The sequence below is a fragment of the Chiloscyllium plagiosum genome, chromosome 1 (assembly GCF_004010195.1).
Source record: "Chiloscyllium plagiosum isolate BGI_BamShark_2017 chromosome 1, ASM401019v2, whole genome shotgun sequence".
In the NCBI taxonomy this organism is placed as follows: domain Eukaryota; kingdom Metazoa; phylum Chordata; class Chondrichthyes; order Orectolobiformes; family Hemiscylliidae; genus Chiloscyllium; species Chiloscyllium plagiosum.
The window spans coordinates 73,420,406-73,440,440 of NC_057710.1; the positions used below are offsets into that span (position 1 = coordinate 73,420,406).

The 20,035-nt window shown below is 41.6% G+C and overlaps 1 protein-coding gene across 2 annotated transcripts in view; it reads right to left on the bottom strand.

Moving 5' to 3' along the window:
* elovl7a (ELOVL fatty acid elongase 7a) overlaps positions 1 to 8,094 on the bottom strand; it is a 49,667-nt gene extending 41,573 nt beyond the window's left edge. The window contains exon 1 of one of the 2 annotated variants that reach the window (XM_043689338.1): positions 7,956 to 8,094. The gene's annotated coding sequence lies outside the window, so the exon portion shown is untranslated. The other variant, XM_043689332.1, reaches the window with a different exon arrangement.
* Between the last annotated feature and the right edge of the window lie 11,941 nt (positions 8,095 to 20,035).

Sequence of the window (20,035 nt, forward strand, 5' to 3'; positions counted from 1 at the left end):
TTTTTTCCCCCCGCCCACAGTCCCAAGTGAACTGCTCAAACCCGTCCCACCAGCCCAGCCCACAAACCCGGGTGCACCGTTCAAACTTGTCCCTCCTCCCAACAACAATTCCGAATGCACCGCTCAAACCCTCCCCAACAACAGTCCCGAGTGTACCGCTCAAAAACGTCCACCCGCCCCATGTTATGACATGGGGTAAACCCTCCTGCTTCATTTAAACCAGCAACACAAGATTTATCCCGTGCAGTAATCTGAAAATTCAAGCAAGAACTAGTTGAAGTAAAAGTAACATCTTTATTTCCTAAAAGTATAACAGAATAATTAGCTAACTATTTACAACTCCTTCCTCTAACCTGCCTTTTACCTCCCCCTTCTACAATACAAGTCCAATAATCAGGGGGAAAGAGTTGATTTGCCAAAATTCAACTTTTCAAAACCTACCTGAGAATGTGTGTAGGCTATAAGCAGCTAAGGGAAGAGTTAAGTTCTGAGTTTCGTAAAACAAGATGTTCAGCTGAGCATGATTCAGATTAGATAAGAACTTGCCGTTAACAATGGGGTGCTGGAGGCAAGGGTAATAGGTTAACGAGGTGGAAAAGCATTCATTACGTAGAGCTAGTTAATGTTAAGAACATTCCTTGTGCAATAGCAGATGGCTTAATCTTTACTATTGACACTTGCTGATTGTAACAGTCACCCAATCAATATGTATGTTGCCTTATCTGGGTGCTCCTCCCTGTAAAGTGACTATATAATTCATTCAGAAACTGCTGTTCGAGAGAGAAGACAGAACTCATGTCTCTGTGCACATGGGCGATCATTCTCTCTCCCTTCAAGGCCCGCAATAAAGATGAAGATGTAAAACTACAAGCAGTGTAGTTGCTTCGACTGAGGGGGAGAATGGGACAATACAGACAGACATCTAATCTGTTTTTCTTCTTAGGAATTTCTGCTTCACAGGTTACTGATCGATAAAGGTACGTTTAGGAGAGCTACTTTCTGGGCAGTCTGCAGATGCCATTGGCTTGACAGTTCTCCTCACACCAAGTTTTCCCTGGTGTTATACCCCCACAGCATCGGATTGTGTCAGTGGCTTTTAAAATTGTCAACATGCTAAATTCAAACTGGATTGGAGTTTGATATTTTTTGGGATATAATTTAAGTTATTTGGCCTAATTCAAATCTGTTTTGTCATTTCCAGGCAACCCAGCTAATCTAGCTTTTAACAAAGTATTATATTGTTACCTTATTCAGAACACTTGGTGCTGTCAGGTAGTTCTGCTTGCTTTTAACTCTTTAAAAAAAAAAGGTACAGTACACCCTCATCTTCATAACACCTCCCGTTTAAAAAAGAACCATCAATGAAAAGATGGCTTCTTTCTTTTCCTATTCTTTAAACCCATTAACCTAACATATAGATAACTTTAATCCAAGTTGACCATAACTTTTTCCCATATAACTCCTGGAACTGATACTCTGTCAATCATTCCCACTGTAACCTCCCCAGTCTTGAATTGGCACTCCAACCTGATCTTACATCGGAGAATGTTAAATTTCTTTCCATCTTTTCCACAAATTACCGCATCCCTTATTATCAATGACTGGTTAGATCCTGTATCTCTCAAAGTTACAAGGTCTTGTCCTCCCTCTCCCTCCCCCCACCCCATATTTTGAGTAAACTTTACCCAGAGGTGAATTCTTTGTAGCAATCAGATACTAACTCTATACCCAACTCTTTGGCTCTTCTTGGGGTCTCCTCTACTGCCTTCACTAATGTCACTGACTTCACTTCTTTTACCACAGCACCTTTAACAACCAGCACTGTGACTGTGTCCCCCACTTTACCACAGTGAAAACATCAGAGGCTTTTCACCTCATTTCCACGCTCTTGGGCTTCTTTTTTATCCAGTGTGGAATTCTTACTAGAGCTGTCTACTCTTGGTTTCGTAGTGTAGGATCTCCCCTTCTTCCAACTTCTAGCCCTCACAGGATAATCTTCTGGCTGGAAACTTGTCTTATGCACCAAGATGTACTCATCTGCTAATTCTGCTGCCCTTCTCACTTCCTGAACTTTGTTTCTCCACATGAATTCTTACCATCTCTGGAAGAGAGAGTTTTTAAAACTCCTCTAGCAGAATCATCTGAGCCTCAAAAGCCTCTAAAACCTGTTTTCAAAGCACACACACATCTATCAAAATGACTATCTTTAATTCTTTTGATCTCAACATAAATCTGAGCTGGTTCCTTCTTAGTGTTTCTGAACCGCTGCCTGTATGCTTCTGGTACCAATTCATAAGCACCTAATTAAGACTTCACTCAGGTAGCTATTTTCTAATTGAAAAATCTAGCTAAATCTCTCACAAACAATTTCATCCCATTAAACTCGGGATCGAGGTTTTTAACTATAATCACTAAGGTGGCACAGTGGCACAGTGGTTAGCGTTGCTGCCTCACAGTGCCAGGGACCCGGGTTCAATTCCCGCCTCAAGCAACTGTCTGTGTGGAGTTTGCACATACTCCCTGTGTCTGCATGCATTTCCTCCGGGAGCACCGGTTTCCTACCACAATCCAAAGATGTGCAGGTCAGGGTGTACTGACTGTGCTAAATTGCCCATAGTGAAAGGTACATTAGTCAGGAGGTAAATATAGGATAGGGGAATGGGTCTGGGTGGGTTACTCTTCAGAGGGTAGGTATGGGCTTGTTGGGCCTGTTTGCATACTGTAATGAATCGAACTTAACTTAATTAGAGCCTGTTTAACCACTTCATAATGTCTTGACACCTCATCTGACAGTGCAAGAAATACCTCACTTAGTCTGAAATAGCATTAACCTTAAATCCTCAGACCACTCCATCTGCCAAGCCTATTTTTCAAATGAAATAAAGGCAGCTTCAACATCCTTCATATCAAAATGTGGCAGAGTTTTGACATACTTATACATATCACGATCTTCTCTTTTAGTCTCCATTCTGTTATCTTGACTTTGCTGACGAGGTCGCAACGTCTCAGGTGCACATCCTCTCTCCCTTCGCTCGGCCAAGGTCTGTCTGTGTCTCTCTCTCTCTCTCACACAGTGTCTGTCTGTCTGTCTGTCTCTCTCTCTCTCTCTCTCTCTGTCTGTCTGTGTGTCTCTCTCTTCCAACTCCATCTTCCTCAATAACTGCACTTGTCTGTTTCTCTGATTCACCCAAGTCTTTGAGTAATTCCCTTAGAATTTCAGCTTTACTTTTGTCCTTGGTTAAACCCAAATCTAACTTTACTTGCTCATTCTAAACACAAGACCTTTTTCTTTCAGTCTAAAACTTTCTTGGCAAAATTGAGCATCATCTTCAAATCCCAGAACCTCTTTAGCAATTTTAAGAGCCATTTCTCTCACTTTTAATTTAAATCAACCACAAGTTACTGAAATTAAGTTAAATATAGATGAGACAATTTATGTAAAGATCTAGCCTGCAGATGTTTAAATCTGCTAGGATTTTCACATCACCAAACCTAAGCAGTTCAAATCCCAACGATGAGCCCCGAAACAGTTACAGCACGGGGTAAACCCTCCTGCTTAAAATTTAAACCAACACAAAAGATTTATCCTGTGCAGTAATTTGTGAAATTTCAAGATGCCAAGAACGAGTCAAAGTAAAAATTAAACAACTTTATTTCTTAAAAGTATAACAGAATAATTAACTATCAACAACTCCTTCCTCTAACCTATCTTTTGCCTTCCCCTTCTATAATACAAGTGCAATAATTTTGTGGGGGGGGGGGGGGGGGGGGGGTGGGAGAAAGAGCGTGGTTAAGATTTACCAACATTCAACTTTTCAAAAATCAGCCAGACATCAAATCATCTTCTTCGGGATTTCTGCTTCAGGTTACTAATCAATAAAGGTACCTTTAAGAGAGCTATTCTCCAGCCAGTCTGCAGATGCCTGGTAGTGGTTCAATTTTCCCTGCTCTTATATTCCAGCTTTCAACCAAGCATTACATTGTTACCTTATTCAGAACACTTGGTGCTGTCAGGTAGTCCTGCTAGCTTTTAATTCAAAAGGTGCAGTACACCTTCATCTTCATAATATGTCAGTCCTGTCATCCCAGGCATCAGTTGATCAGGCTACCCTGATCAACTCCACTAGTTACATTCTCAAATACTTTTGAATGGATTCTAGCCTTTTTCTTAATACCAACATAGGTTGACTGGCCTGTAATTCCCAGTTTTTTCTATGCCTCCCTTTTTAAATAGGAGGTTACATTAGCTATCTCCTAATCTATGGAAACTGTTCTAAACTGTAAAATCTTTGAAATTAACCACTAATATATTCACTTTTCTAAGACCATTTTCTCAAGTGCTCTCAGATGTAGATCAAGGTCTGGGGATTTATCAGCCTTCAATCCCAACGATTTCTCCAATATCATTTCTTTACTTGGATTTCCTCCCATTGCTCCACCTCACGAAACCCAGTGTTGTGCAACATTTCTGCGATGTTATATGTGAAGACTAAACCAAACTTATTCCCATTCCATCTTATAGAAGTACTGAGTGGAGTTGAATTAGATTTTAAGACTATTGGTTTTGGGAATGCTGGTCTGATTTGATAATTTCAGGTTCTCCAAACTCCGTTCATCGGTGAATGGATCCTTAATTCTAACATCAATAATAAATAAATGGCATGCTCTAGCAATTATCAAGAATGCCTTTCTTTTTATCAAAGTATATCAGTCTGTGCTTCAATTATTGCAGTGCAATGAAACAATAATTTAAAAGTTACAATTCAATATACACAAAAGCAAACACTCAACTTGAAGGTACCCTATCTTTCTTCAAAAGAAAACAGGTTAATACAGGAGAAAAGATTGCAACTCAGTTGTTAAAATCTTAAAATACAATCTGTAAAGCTGCAAAACAGTTTCGGATCCAAACTCTCAAGCACATACATTGAGCTGTCCAACACCAGTTTTTGAAAATTGTTCTGTGGAATGTGATATTACTGACAAAACCAACATTTGCTGCCTAGCGCTAACTGCCTTCCGACTGCGTGACTACTTCATGCATATAGATGGGTAGTTAGTAAACCACATTCACATGTAGACTGGCTCAGGTAAAAATTCCTTTACCTGAACGGGGGACACTCCAAACAAAATTTCATGACAATCTATATGGTTGCCATATTAACTTTGAATTGCAGATTTTTTTTAGAGAATTCAAATTTCATCATCTGTAATGGGAGAATTTGAATATAGGTTTCCAGCACATCAGCTGGTGTCCCTATTATCGCAACAGTGGGGGAGGTGATGGCCTAGTGGTATTATCGCAGGTCTGTTAACTCCAAGATCCAGATAATGTTCTGGGAACCCAGTTTGCATTGGCTGACAATAGAATTTGAACTCAACAAATATCTGGAATTAAAAGTCTAATGACGACCTTGAATCCATTGTCTCATCAGAAAAAAACACATCTGGTTCACTAATGTCCATAAGGAAGGAAACTGTCATCCTTATTTGGTCTGACTTACATGAGATTCCTGACCCATAACAATGTGGTTGGCTCTTAGTTGCCCTCTGGGCAATTAGGGATGGGCAATAAATGCCAGCAATACCCACATCCCCTAAATAAATAAAGAAAAAAATTTCCACTACCCCACCGCCTCTGAATGATACAATACTAACAATGTCGTAAAACAAAACTCCACAAACTAAAAAGAACAGACTCTAAAATCTAAAGCAATATACAAGAAGAAATACAAATAAGTACATATCTATGGAAGATTGTAGAACTTCCTCACAGCTCGAAAAATTACTGACCTTCCTCCACACACAAAAAAACTCATTCTTGACTAACCTAATGCATTCCTTGACAAAGTAACTTAAGTTGTATAAAAGTAACAACCATAAATCATGGCCTGAGAGCAGAATATGTGGAATAGAGGACAAGCAGCAGAATCATTCACAATGAAGCTCGAAAGAGGGTAAATAAACAGGTCAATAGTAGTTATTCAGATCCGTAAAGATTGGGAAGTCAGATTTTCTAAAGAACGCTGAAAATCCAAAAGATTTTCCATTTGCATTTGGAGTCAGGAAAAAATGTAATTTCAAAATTTGCAGCTGACACCGTATTGGTGTATATATTTCATACATGAGCAAAGAGAAAAGAATACAGGAATATTTCATCAAAACTGCAGAATGAAGGGCAATTGGTAAATCAATGTCCACATTGACAACTATGGGGTAACATATTTTATTTGAATAATTATATACCCAATTGTTGCAAATCAAGTGTTTTCAGGAGCAGAGTGATGTAGTAGTATAAATACACACAAGTAGCAGCAGTGTAATCAGGCCATTAAAAATAAAGCAGAGGCTCATTTCTAAAAAAATTGGAAATCACCAAGTTGAACTTGAATAGAATGTTGGTTAGACCTATTAGAATACAATGTGTTGTCCTCCCATTTAGTAAAACGTGCTGCCGCAAGTAGAAGCGGACAGGGATTGACATTTAAGGGGCTTTTGACTAAGCACTGAGGAGGAGAAAAAATACAAGAGTTTGATATGGTTAGAAGAGGTTCATGATGATGATGAACACCGTAGGACGCCTACATAACTCAACACCCTGGTTCCGCGCTGTAACTGTTGTAATAGAGTATTTGCTCTGTCCTGGTAAAGGAAAACAAAAGTCAAAGTTTCTGCTTTAATATCTGGAACTGTTCAAACAAAATCACAAATGTTACGTCTTACTGAAATCTCAAAAACCAAAACTACATTAGTGGTATAACAATCTGCAGCAAAACTGGAATCTTAACATGTGGATTCGCATATTAAACCGAAGTGCGGTGGAAATAAACTCGAACTATCACGACAGGTCTGTAATTAAACACAAGTAAAAGAGCAACGCAAATCTACTTCCGGATTTGATGTACAGCAACTTTTCGGGTGGGTTTTGAAAGCATTTAATACACAAATACTATCTTGGTAGCAGTGACAGAAGCAAGCAGTGTAGCAAACGTATCTCCATAAACAGTAAAGGAGGAAGCGCCATCTGTATTTCAGTATTCATTTTGTATCAACACAAAAGGATATACTTTTAATAGAGCTTAAGTAAAAACTAAAATAACTGAGGAAGGGTCACCGGACCCGAAACGTTAACTTTGATTTCTCTGCAGATGCTGCCAGACCTGTTGAGCTATTCCAGCAACTCCTCTTTTTGAGACAGAGCTTGAGTGGTGTTAATTCGTAGCTACAGTACTTTGCCGAAAAACAAGTGTTTTAGTAGGAGAAAAAAGTATCGAAAACGAACAACTTCAGAAAAAAACTGCCTTATTTCAGTGTACCTCAGAATCAGTTTACATTTCCAAAGTATTCACTTTATATACGCTTAACATTTCTACAAATTAAAAATAGCATTAATGCACGCAAACTAGAGGGCAGTCTGTAACTTTGAACAAAAATGCGAAATGGAAGAAAAGGCAGAGATCAATGAATTAGCTCGGGCTTAATCAATTAGACGGACCCAACAAATAGAAACACACCCTTGTACAGACATTAGTAGAATTCATGTAAACTGGATTAAGCCCGCCACGTTGGGAGCCGATCGACATTCGCAAGTCTTCGAAATCCACCTGTACTTCAATCAGCCCAGGACAGTAACAGGAGACAAGCAACACACCGAATACTTTAATGTTGACTATATTCGATAACAGAGTTCTGTGATCGGCATTACTCACCAACTCTTTTAATTCTGAAAAAGATTGGGAGTCGATGAATGAACCTCCCACCAGTCAAGGTTAACCGAGGAACAAGTTGAGAAGACTCTCGCCTAAATAAATGTTAATCTAATTTAACATTGTTTTTGACTGCTTTACAAATACTCGAACACACACATTTGTTGCTCTTTTTCACCACGGAAACAAATGACCTGTGGTTAGAAATCCAGAATGTTTTAAACAGGTTTAAACTTAGTACTTCCCTACCTGTTGAGCGTGTGCAGGTAAAGCTGCCACTCACTGCCTCACTATTACAAAGACCATTCTGCAGGTTGTGCTGCACTTGACACGTGATGAGGTGGGGTTTCCCTCACGCGGAGTTTGCTATTGGCTGCTCTGTTGCAGCCGCTCTGCAGGTAACGCGGGAGCCCGTGAATGGGTGACACCAACCCACGAAGCAGCTTCAATGTTGACACATTCTTTCATGGAGCACACCCACAATCAATTGTATCACCTCGCTGTTGCAAACATGACACACCCAAGCATTTCAATGAGGTTTAGTCGTATCGGTCAGAAACCAGTTTTTCCAGTAGTGTCGTAAGTAGAATTGTGGTGCATCACGTTTCCTGCATTGCTTTCTCGAATTTTTTTTGGCAGTATCTATGGTTGCAAAATCGATTACAAGGTCTCAACAGGTTGCATTCCAAGCACTTTATTATTTAATACAAACGCAATAAAGTAAAGATCGGATTCACTGAAGCAAGATCTCTCCAAATTGTGCAATTCGGTTGAAATTTCGATGAAAAAATCTACTGGCTGTAAAGCAGGTTTTATCACAAGGGAAAGTAGAAGTCACCACTCAAATGCTGAAATCTGTGGCTCAGGTACAAAACAAAACCTCTCATTCTCGTGGGTTCCCATGTTGTAAGGTGTTACTCACAATAAACTGAAGAAGACATTAGCTCTGATATTTTAAACTACAAATTTCCAGCAATTTGTACCTCAATATTTCCGAAAAGATTTGTATTGTGGTCAAGTTCTGACTCCACTGAGTCCGTTTGTACTGTAGTTTGTACTGCAAACGAAAATAGATAAACGCTTATCTGATTTTGGTAAAAACAATGACTGCAGATGCTGGAAACCAGTTTCTGGATTAGTGGTGCTGGAAGAGCACAGCAGTTCAGGCAGCATCCGAGGAGCAGCGAAATCGACGTTTCGGGCAAAAGTCCTTCATCAGGAATGCTTTTGCCCAAAACGTCGATTTCGCTGCTCAATTGGATGCTGCCTGAACTGCTGTGCTCTTCCAGCACCACTAATCCAGAATCCATCGAGTACAATAGGTGAGTGGGGGAGGGGATGAAGGTGGAGTGGATAGGTGGAAAAGAAGATAGGCAGGGGTAGGACAAGTCATGGGGACAGTGCTGAGCAGGAAGCTTGGAACTAGGGTGAGGTGGGGGAAGGGGAAATGAGGAAACTGTTGAAGTCCACATTGATGCCCTGGGGTTGAAGTGTTCTGAGGCGGAAGATGAGGCGTTCTACCTCCAGGCGTCTGGTGGTGAGGAAGCGGCGGTGAAGGAGGCCCAGGACCTCCATGTCCTCGGCAGAGTGGGAGGGGGAATTGAAATGTTGGGTCACAGGGCGGTGTGATTGACTGGTGTGGGTGTCCCAGAGATGTTCCCTAAAGCGCTCTGCTCGGAGGCGCCCAGTCTCCCCAATGTAGAGGAGACTGCATCGGGAGCAACGGATACAATAAATGATATTGGTGGATGTGAAGGTAAAACTTTGATGGATGTGGATATAGTTGGGTTGGACCAGCAGTTACTACATCATTAAATTGCAGCATCGTAAATGATTCACATAATAACTCAAAATTACATTCTCCAGCTCACGTAAATTTCGATATATATTTGTGCTTGTATTTACAGTCCACGTTATCATGTCATAAAATGCTTAATAAACAAGTTACGTTTTGGAATACAATGTTACATATGCGAACATTGGATTGTCACCACTGATTACAGCAACATACTACAAAGCATCTTCCATTGCAATTACAACACTGACATCTACCTGAGAACAACAAAGAATAGGACAGCACAGGAACAGGCCCTTGGCCCACCAAACCTGGACTGACACACAAAGCCTTGAGAAACTAAAATCGTTCACCCATACAGAATCAGTATCCCTCTATTCCGGTTCTATACATGTATCTGTCAAGATGCCACTTAAACATTGCCATTGTTCTTGCCTCCACCACCTCCTCTGATAGCACACTCAAGGTACTTAGCACCCTCTGTGCAAAAAAACTTGCCTCTCACATCTCCTTTAAACTTTCCACCTTTTACCTTAAACACGTGTCCCCAAGTAATTGACATTTCTACCCTGGGAAAAAGACTCCCAACTATCCATTCAATCCATGCCTCTCATAGTATCGTAAACTTATAACAGGTTGTCCCTCAGCTTCCAAGTTCAAGTGAAAACAATCCAAGTTTGTCCAATCTTTCCTCATACCTTGTCCCCTTCAAACCAGTCAACATCAGGGTAAACCTTTCCTGTACTCTCTCCAAAGCCACCAAATCCCTATTGTAACATGGTGACTAAAACTGTACACAATATTCCAAATGTGGCCTATCTAAAGATCTATATAGAGTCATAGAGATGTACAGCACGGAAACAGACCCTTTGGTCCATCTCATCCATGCCAACCAGATATCCCTACCTAATCTAGTCCCACCTGCCAGCACCCGGCCCATATCCCACCAAACACTTCCGATTCATATACCCATCCAGATGCCTTTTAAATGGTGCAATTGTACCAGCCTCCACCACTTTCTCTGGCAGCTCATTCCATACAAGTACCAAAAGTTGCCTCCTAGGTCTCTTTTATATCATTCCCCTCTCACCCTAAACCTATGCCCTCTAGTTCTGGACTCCCCGACCCCAGGGAAAACACTTGGTCTATTTATCCTATCCATGCCCCTCATGATTTTATAAACCTCTACAAGGTCACACCTCAGCTGTCGACGCTCCAGGGAAAACAGCCCCAGCCTCTTCAACCTCTCGTTTTAGCTCAAATCCTCCAACTCTGGCAACATCCTTGTAAATCTTTTCTGAACCCTTTCAAGTTTCACAACATCTTTCCAATAGGAAGGAGACCAGAGTTGCACGCAATATTCCAATCGTGGCCTAACCAATGTCCTGTACAGCTGCAACATGACCTCCCAACTCCTGTACTCAATACTCTGACCAAGAAAGGAAAGCATACCAAATGCCTTCTTCACTATCCTATCTACCTGCAACTCCACTTTTAAGGAGCTATGAACCTGCACTCCAAGGTCTCTTTGTTCAGCAACACTCCCTTGGACCTTACCATTAAGTCCTGCTAAGATTTGCTTTCCCAAAATGCAGCACCTCAAATTTATCTAAATTAATCTCCATCTGTCACCTCTCAGCCCATTGGCCCATTTGGTCAAGATCCTGTTGTAATCTGAGGTAATCTTCTTCGCTGTCCACCACACCTCCAATTTTGGTGTCATCAGCAAACTTACTAACTATACCTCTTACGCTCACATCCAAATCATTTATATAAATGATGAAAAGTAGTGGACCCAGCACCGATCCTTCTGGCACTCCACTGGTCACAGGCTCCAGTCTGAAAAACAACTCTCCATCACCACCCTCTGTCTTCTACCTCTGAGTCAACTCTGTATCCATACGGCGAGTTCTCCCTGTATTTCATGAGATCTAACCTTGCTAACCAGTCTCCAATGGGGAATCTTACTAAAGTCCATAAAGATCACATCTACCGCTCTGCCTTCATCAATCCTCTTTGTTACTTCTTCAAAAAACTCAATCAAGTTTGTGAGACATGATTTCCCACGCACAAAGCCATGTTGACTATCGCTAATTAGTCCTTGCCTTTCCAAATACATGTGCATCCTGTCCCTCAGGATTCCCTCCAACAACTTGCCCACACTGATGTCAGGCTCACTGGTCAATAGTTCCCTGGCTTGTCCTTACCACCTTTCTTAAACAGTGGCACTACATTAGCCAACCTCCAGTCTTCTGGCACCTCACCTGTGACTATTGATGATAAATATCTCAGTAAGAGGCACAGCAGTCACTTCCCTAGCTTCCCACAGAATTCTAAGGTACACCTGATCAGGTTCTAGGGATGTATCCACTTTTATGCATTTCAAGACATCCAGCACTTCGTCCTCTGTAATATGGACATTTTCAAGATGTCACCATCTACGTCCTTACATTCTATATCTTCTATGTCCTTTTCTACAGTAAATACTGATGTAAAGTACTCGTTTAGTATTTGCCCTATCTTCTGCAGCTCCGTACAAAGGCCGCCTTGCTGATCTTTGAGGGGCCTTATTCTCTCCCTAGTTACCCTTTTGTCCTTAATGTATTTGTAAAACCCCTTTGGATCCTCCTTCACCCTATTTACCAAAGCTATCTTATGTTCCCTTTTTGCCCTCCTGATTTCCCTCTTAAGTATACTCCTACTGCCTTTATACTCTTCTAAGGATTCATTCGATCTATCCTGTCTTATACCTTACATATGCTTCCTTCTTCTTCTTAACCAAACCCTCAATTTCTTTAGTCATCCAGCATTCCCTATACCTACCGGCCTTTCCTTTGACCCTAACAGGAATATACTTTCTCATTATCTCATTTCTGAAGGCTTCCCATTTTCCAGCCATCCCTTTCCCTGCGAACATCTGCCCCAATCAGCTTTTGAAAGCTCTTGTCTAATACCATCAAAATTGGCCTTACTCCAATTTAGGACTTCAACTTTTAGATCTGGTCTATCCTTTTCCATCACTATTTTAAAATTAGTAGAATTATGGTCGCTGGCCCCAAAGTGCACCCCCACTGACACCTCAGTCACCTGCCCTGTCTTATTTCCCAAGAGTAGGTCAAGTTTTGCACCTTCTCTGATAGGTATATCCACATATTGAATCAGAAAAGTTTCTTGCACACACTGAACAAATTCCTCTCCATCTAAACCCTTAACACTATAGCAATCCCGGTTTTTGTTTGGAACGTTAAAATTCCCGACCATAACCACCCTATTATTCTTACAGATAACTGAGACCTCCTTACAAATTGGTTTCTCAATTTCCCTCTGACTATTGGGGGGGGGGGGTCTATAATACAATCCCAGTAAGGTGATCATCCCTTTCTTATTTCTCAGTTCCACACAAATAACTTCCCTTGTTCCTAACCATGTCCTGAGTTCATCTGCCTTCCCTGTAAGGCCTCTTGCATTGAAATAAATGCAGTTTAATTATCAGTCCTCCTTGTTCTCTGCTTTGTCCCTGCCTGCCCTCACTGTTTGACTCGCCTTTGTTCTCAACTGTACCAGTCTCAGACTGAAATCTTTCTTTACTATCTCCCTGGGTCCCACCCCCCGACCTTACCAATTTAAATCCTCCCAAGCAGCTGTAGCAAATTTCTCTGCCAGTCTATTCGTCCCCTTCCAATTCAGGTGCAATCCGTCCTTCTTGTACAGGTCACTTCTACCCCAAAACGGCTTCCAATGATCCTTCTCCCATACACCAGCTCCTCAGCCGTGCTCTATCTGCTCTATCCTCCTATTCCTGCCCTCACTAACTCGTAGCACCGGGAGTAATCCAGATATTACTACTCTCAAAGACCTCCTTTTTAAATTCCTGCCTAACTCTCTGTAATCTCCCTGAATAATCTCAACCTTTTCCCTTCCTATGTCGCTGGTTCCCATGTGTACAATGACCTCCTGCTGGTCCCTCTCCCCCGTGAGAACATTCTGCGCCCTCTCTGAGACACCCAGCTGCAACATAACTTGCCAGTTTTTATACTCTATGTCCTGACCAATGAAGGCAAGCATGCCATATGCCTTCTAGACCATCTTATCCACTTGTGTTGCCACTCTCAGGTAACTGTGGACCTGTAAACCCAGATCTCTCTGTATGTTGATGCTTCTACAATTTACTGTACACCTCTCTCCTGTATTAGACCTTCCAAAATGCATCACCTCGCATTTTTTCAGATTAAATGGCATTTCTTCACTCAAGTCTCCAGCCTATCTATATCCTGGCAATTCTCCAAACTGTGTGCATCTCCCCAAACTTTGTATCAGGTGGAAATTTACTAATCAGACCACCTACATTGTCCTCCAAATCATTTCTATATATTGCAAAAAACAGGGGTCTCAGCACCAATCTCTGCAGATCACTAATGGTTACAGATCTCTAGTCAGAAAAACATCCTTCTAACGCTACTGTCCATCTTCTATGTCCAAGCCAGTTCTGTGTCCATTGTACCAGTTCACTGTGGATCCCATGTGACTTCACCTTCTGTATCAATATGGAAAATAGGGGTATGTCCTGGTTGCAGAAGCATGACAAAGCTAAACCAACCAATTACCAGTCCAACAGTCTAGTCTCGATCATCAGAAAAGTGAGGGATGTTGTCACCACAAGTACTATCAAGCAGCACTTCCTCAACTAAACCTGGTCAGTGATCTCCTGTTTGGGTTCTGTCAGTGCCACTCAGATCTTGACATCATTGGTTAGAGTGTCATACAGTAATATAGCATGGACTTGTGCTCTGTTTCACAGAGAATTGACTCCACCCCTGCCATTTCCAATTGTGCCCTACAAGTTGACAGGTGCTCCATACATCATATGGGCCGCACAGTGTCCTCAGGGCAAGGCGAAAGGCAGTAGGGTATGCTTCATGATCAATACCTCCCTGTGCTCAGACGTAGTGACTCTGGCAAACCTTTGCTCCCTGAACCTAGGATACCTTGCAGTAAAATGCCATCCCTAATATTTACCATGTGAGTTCACCTCCACCTTCCTGACAGCAGTTTACATACCACACCATGCGGATGTTAAGATTGCCCTGGATGAAATTTACACCATCACAAACACTCGAGAGACAAAATTCCCTGAGGCCTTATTCATCATAGCTGGCATTTTCAACCAGGATGCTGCCAAAGTACCACCAACACATCTCCTGTCCCAGAGGACCGAACATCCTGGACCACTGATACACAACCATCAAAGACACCTACTGCTCCATATCCTCGCCCACACTTCCAAAAATCAGATCACAGCACTGTGTGCCTCCTCCCAAATTACAAGCAGAAGTTGAAATGGCAGGATCTTTCACAAAAAGGATGGTACAATGCTGGTCCGAGACAGCAGAAGACCTCGAACTGCTTAGAATCGGTAGACTGAACCATATTCAAGTACTGAGTGGAAAACCTAGAGGAGTACACCACCATTGTCACGGACATCATTAGCAAATGCGTGGAAGACTGTGTACCAAAGAAGTCAATCCGAATGTTCCCCAACAGGAAACATTAGATGAACCAGATAATTCACTCCGTACTGAAGACCAGGCATGCAGCATTCAAATCGGACGACCCAGACCTATACAGAAAGTCCAGATATGACCTCCATAAAGCCATCAATGATGCCGAAATGCACTACTGGGCCAAGTTAGAGGCCCAAACCAACCATACAGACTCCCGCTGCCCGTGACAAGGCCTAAATAACATGATGGGATACAAAATGAAGCAGAGCAAGATAGCAGACAAAGACATATCCTTCCCTGATGCGTTCATTGCTTGGTTTCAGCAGAATGTCAGTGGTGTGGGTCACCTGCTGCAACAGTGCCGGACACATCTGTGCGCACTGTCACTGCCGCAGATGTCAGATCGATCTTCCTTGGAGTCAACCCAAGGAAAGCAACAGGTCCAGACAGAGTCCCCGGCTGAGCACTTAGATCCTGTGCAGACCAACTGGTGGAAGTATTCACCGACAACATCTCCCTCTTATAAGCCAACAACCACACCTGCTTCAAGAAGACCACCATCAACCCTGTACCTAAGAAAGCACATGCAATGTGCCTTAATGACTACCGCCCAGTTGCCTTAACCTCCATAATCATGAGCTTCTTCAAGGGGCTGGTTATGGCCCACATCAACTCCAGTCTCCCAGCCTGCCTACAATTTACCCACTAATGTAACAGGTCCAGTGGATACCATTTCCCTATCCCTGCACTAATCCCTGGAAATCTGAAAACAGGTCAGAGGCTAGCAATACTGGGAAAGCAATATTGGGCAAGTAACCCACCTCCTGGCTTCCCAAAGCCTGTCCACCATCAACAAGGCACAAGTCAGGAGTGTGATGGAATACTATCTTCTTGCTTGGGTGAGTGTAGCTTCAAGAGCACTCAAGAAGCTTGACATCATCAAGGGCAAAGCAGTCTGCTTGATTGACACTACATCCACAATGCTCAGTAGCAGCAGTGTGTACCATCCAACAAGATGCACTGTAGAAATTTGCCAAAGATCCTTAGAAAGCACCTGTCAAACCCAAAACCACTTCCATCTACAAGGACAAGGGCAGCAGATACATGGGAACATCACCTGCAAGTTCCCCTCCAAGCCACTCACCATCCTGACTGGGAAATATATCCCCATTCCTTCACCGTGACTGGGTAAAATCCTGGAATTCCCTATCTATGGGCATGTGGATCATCCTATAGTAGCTGGACTGCAGCGGTTCAAAGTAGCAACTCATCATCACCTTCTTAATGGCAATTAGGAATGGACAATAAATGATGACCAGCCAACAACACCCATGTCCTACAAGTAAACAAAATGGCTCAAACATATAACCATCGGTTCAAGGATAATAGATCAACCAATTCAGAAAAACTGACAGTTTATTGAATAAACTGAAATAATTTTCAAATAAAAGTATACACTGTGTACAAAACAGCTGCTTTTATTATCCTGAAACAAACAGTAAAATACAAAATTAAAATGTGTTTCAAAGTAAAACAGGTGAAATAACTCTCAATATTCAAACATTGAATATTACTGAAGGTTTGCGTACTCAAAAATGTTTAACCTCCACAAAACACAGAATAAGTCTGTTGACCCTCATTGATACATGCAGCAATGGAAATTTTAGAACAATTGAAATATTTGGAGAATGCTCTCAAAACACAATTATCATCTTATTCAAATAAGGAGATCAAAACTCTACACTACTCCAGACATGATATCATTAATGTCCTGTACATCTTTACTAAAGGTTTTTCTGTTTTTACATTCCATTCCTCTCAGAATCAGGGACAGCATTTGCCTTCCTGTTTGTCTACTTGCTGTATCTGCATACTAACATTGTGATTGATGTACCAGCGCATCGAGATCCTTCCATATCTATATTCAGACCTCTGCCACTGGTCCTTTAAGGTAGTAGTATAGGTCAAAAAAGTGGTTTAAAAGGCATTTGGCATTCTTATCTTTATTAAGTAAGACACAGAGATTAAAAACACTAAGGTTATACTGGAATTGGTTAGGCCATAGCTAATATATTGTGTGCAGTTTTGGAATCCACATTCTAGGAAGAATGTGATAGCACTGAACAGGGTCCAAAAGATGTTTACCAGAGTATTTCCTGGACTGGAGAGTTTCAGCTATGAAGAGAGATTGGACAGACTGGGATTGTTTTCCTTTCAGCAGAGGAGGTGGAAGAAGGGACGTGAATTAGGTGTACAAAATTATGAGGGCATGGAGAGGGATAATGGGAAAAAAAACATTTCCCCTTGATAGAGCAATCAATGACCAGGAAGCATAGATTTAAGGTAAGGAGCAGAAGGTTTACAGGAGCTGTGAGGAAACACTTTTTCATCTGGAGGGTGGTGGAAATCTGGAGTCACTGGTTGTAAGGGTGGTAGAAGCAGAAACTCTCATAATATTTAATAAATATTTGGTTATGCCCTCACAATACCAAGGCATGCAGTGGCATGGGCCAAGTGCTGGAAAAAGGATTAGAATAGTTCGGTGGTTACTTTTGACTGGGGTGATGCAATGGGCCGAAGGGTTTTATTCTGCTCTGTCGACATTGATCATTCTATGACATTTTTCCGACATTATACTCTATCATTTCATTACTCCACGAACATAAACTAAATATATGCTTTTACAGCTATCTACCTTATTTTAACAGTTTCTTTTTCTCACTATCTTGTCATGAGCAGTAAATCTTGCTACCAAAGATTTTGGTCCCCTTATCCATGACATTGATTTCGATTGGAAGTAATTATGGTCCCAAAACTGATCCTTACAAATTATAGCTTGTCAAGCCAAGAAAAGCCACATTTATCTTGATTGTTTCCGGTTGCCTAACCAGTCCTTTATCAACATGAATGTTACTCTCGACACAACTGGCTGTTATTTTGTGAACTAAACTTTAATATTTATTTTATTCCATTCTCTACTCAATTCATCTGGTACCTTATCAAATGTCTTTTGGAAATTCATCTGTGCAACAACTACAGATTCCTTTTTATCTATCTTGTTTCTTGCTATATCAAAGAACTGTAATAAATTAAACTTGACACCCCTTCCACAAAATCACATTAATTCTTCCTGATCCCATTATGATTTTCTTAGTATCTGGCTGAAACCTCCTTAGTGATGGGAGTTACCTACAGTTTCCTGCTTCCTTTCTTTCTTAAATGAGTGTTACATTTGCGAATTGCCAATCTGTTGGGATCCATCCTAAACCTAAAGAATTTTGGAAGATTATAACATATATTAGATAGTACAAATTTCTCCAGCAGTTTATCCATGACCTTGATAATTGTTTTACTTTCCTCTCTCCACTTTGCATTTGGATTTTCAAGAAATTTTATCTTGTTTAAAACAGGCAAAATATCTGTTCAAAGCTTCCATGATTTCCTTGTTTTATCTTATTTGCATTTAAAAGTTTAGTTTTAAACACTTTTCACCATCAAGCTGCGTGTGAAATTCAATTATGTTCGATCAGTGTTGCTCGGAACCTCTTTTACGATAAGTCTCATGACTGGAACAAAGTCTGCCAGGTGGATTTCATAGAATAGGAGTTTCCTGATTGGACCAGGTTAACAGCCTCAATCAGGGAATCATAAATGATAGGTACAAACAGGAACGTCACAACATGGGTGCGAGGGGAAAAAATAATAAGCACTACCACAGTTAGGCAGTAGTGTGGGGGGTAATTAAAAAAAAATTAAAAAAATAAACACGAGTGTCAGGCATCCTGTTCACTCTGGAAAAAAACAGGAACGTCAGGGGTTCTGCTCAATCTAGGAACTGGATCTGTGTTAGCTAGGACAGTGTCATGTACTATGCACATGTAAATAAAGGGCGACAGGATATTGGCCCTTGTGGAGTTATTTCAGTAGCAATGAGAAAAACAGGCCCCAGAAGAGATTCACTCACAATAGTTGTCTGTGAATTGGGGTACGCATTTCTGGCATTATGCTACTATTTGGGAAGCTTGACTTGTTTGATGCTGCCGTCGATTTGGCCCAGTATGTGGAAAGAAGGTGTTACTTTTTTCCAGGCAATTGCTATTGGGGTAGTCAAAAAGCGACAATCACCCTGGCAGCGTGCGAACCCGCAGCTTTTTCAGTTAAGAGTCTACTTTCCCGGAGGTACCAGACACTAATACCTTTCAAGAGTTAACGGATTTAGCTAAGGAATATTATGAACAAGCCTTCTCTAATTCTGAGACACTATCAGTTTTACTTGACAGTTCGAGAACTAGGGGAATCTGTATTGTGATATTTGATGAGGTTAAGATTGCTAGCAGAGGCATGAGATTTTGGTTAAACCCGAAGTGAGATGCTGAGAGATAAATGAGGTGACCATGCAAAAGTGTCTACTAGCTGAAGCACAACTGGACTTTGAGCAGACACTACAGCTGGCTTTGTTATTAGAAAAAGTGACAAGTGGAGCTTATGAATTACAGGGTATTCCGATTGGAGTTGACACCCTCACCCACACCGACTGAGCTTGGGGAACACCACTTGAGTGAGGGCAGTTGCATAGCCTCACACAGGATTTATACTGAAAAGGACTCTTGGTCAGATCACAGCAAAACTCCAAAACATAGCCAAGCTTCAGCCAAATGATTAAAATTTTGTCAAGGATCCGGGCGGACAGGCCATCGTAGTTGCTGCCAGTATGAGCACTCGAGACAGCAAAGTCCCACTCGACCTGAATTGAGTAAAAGAACACATTGCTGACAATGTGTTGCTGGAAAAGCGTAGCATCCAAGGAACAGGAGAATCGACGTTTCGGGCATAAGCCCTTCTTCAGAAATGAGGAAAGTGTGTCCAGCAGGCTAAGATAAAAGGTAGGGAGGAGGAACTTGGGGGAGGGGTTTTGGAAATGCGATAGATGGAGAGAGGTCAAGGTGAGGGTGATAGGCCGGAGTGGGGTGGGGGCGGAGAGGTCAGGAAGATGATTGCAGGTTAGGAAGGCGGTGCTGAGTTTGAGGGATTTC